General features: G+C 31.6%; 1 long non-coding RNA gene across 1 annotated transcript; it reads right to left on the bottom strand.

The window, feature by feature from the left end:
• Nucleotides 1–762: 762 nt before the first annotated feature.
• Nucleotides 763–1,602, bottom strand: LOC111785457. The gene is made up of 2 exons (XR_002813671.1): nucleotides 1,074–1,602; nucleotides 763–947 (listed from the first exon to the last, which is right to left on the bottom strand). It is a non-coding gene; the product is annotated as an uncharacterized LOC111785457 (long non-coding RNA).
• Between the last annotated feature and the right edge of the window lie 6 nt (nucleotides 1,603–1,608).

Below are 1,608 nucleotides of genomic sequence, written 5' to 3'. Positions count from 1 at the left end.
GAGAAAATTTTGAATAGCTAATCGGGAGGGAAGATATTTTCAAAAGGGTGAAAATTTTAGGGAGCTAATTCAAATATTAGGGACAAAAGTTAAAGAGAAAGGAGTCCTTAGAAAGAGAAATTTAAAAAATAAAAATAGAGTAAATGTTAGAAAATATGTAATGGACATGGATTATATTTGACAAATTGAAGAAATTATTTAATTTAATAAAAATGTCCTGCATGATAATTTTTTTTTGGAGGTAATTAGCAATTTTATTTCAGAGATTTCATAGATTGAATATCTTAAATAGTACCTCGAAGAAATCTAGAAGAAAAATAGGGATAAATTTAGATAGAGAAGCTGTCGGGAGAATTACAAGTTCAGTATCTCATAACTTTTAAGTAGCATTTAAACTATGAAGGAAATTACAATTTTTAATTGATTTTCATATTTTCAATTTTTTGTCATAAGGGGTCTGAAAATTTTAAAACCTCAAATAAAAAAATTATAAAGAAAAAAATGGGAAAAAAATAAAAGATGTAGAAAAATGTTAAGAAAAAGGGTCAATAGATGTTTTGTTATTAAATTATTTGTTTGTTTTTCCTTATTTTAATTTCTTGAATTTTATTTTATTTTTTGAAAAAAAAAATACGCTTATCAAAAACAAAATATTGATGGCTGCAATTAATTGAAATCAACTGAAATTTACCTCCTTCCTTTGATCGGCAGGTTTTTGTAGACAACGTTGATTTCCTGAAGGAGTTGGAATGAGTCTTCGTCTTTTGGCGGATTTCCATATTTTACCATTTTCCACGAAACCATTTGTACATCACATTCGGCACCAACAAATACAATGTTCATTCCATTGCTGCTGATTCCCTTTCTTTCTATAATATTTCCATATTTTGAGGATTATATTTTCCCAACTTCCACATCCCCCATCACGTAAAAAGACCATTTTGCCCCTGAGCAACAATATACATCCAATCTCCTTCAGGGCAATATAGGAAAAGACCATTGAATAACTTTTATTCCCAAACAATAGAAGAGCGGCCTCGTAGCAAAATTCTCCAATTCACAAGAAATTTTACCTGAACCCAGAAACATGATATAGATAGAGTACCAATGAAACTGTATTTGCAGTTCTTGATGGAAGCATAGTTACTGCACTAGCTGACCTGATTATCATCAATAAAATTCACTTATAGCTCTCACTTCTGGAGGGAGGAGGTAAGATGGTCCAGAAAATCTTCATAGCATTCGAAATATCCGAAATCCTAACTAATAATCCATATAACCCTCAACCGTGAACAATAATATAATTAAATAAAACAGACAGCCCAGTTGGATTCTAACCTCATCATCAGATGTTAGCAACGTCCGAGAGATTCTTTTATCTTTATAATGCCTAAAAAGGATGAGTCCTAAGTAGTCACTTTTAGATTGGAGAGCCACAAGCCAAATCCATGAGATAATAAAAAAAAAACTAAGCAAACACGTAAATTTCGATAGCATAGATGATCACTTTCTCATCAGTCATAGAGATGCCGAAATAGACGGTTCAGATAATTACCGCGCAGCAGATCTCCAGGGCTGTTAAGCCAAATATTTCGCGAACAATTTGTC

The sequence above is a fragment of the Cucurbita pepo genome, unplaced genomic scaffold (genome assembly GCF_002806865.2).
Source record: "Cucurbita pepo subsp. pepo cultivar mu-cu-16 unplaced genomic scaffold, ASM280686v2 Cp4.1_scaffold000496, whole genome shotgun sequence".
Classification (NCBI taxonomy): domain Eukaryota; kingdom Viridiplantae; phylum Streptophyta; class Magnoliopsida; order Cucurbitales; family Cucurbitaceae; genus Cucurbita; species Cucurbita pepo.
The sequence above is the reverse complement of the archived record's forward strand: the minus strand, read 5'-3'. Positions and strand labels throughout refer to the sequence as shown.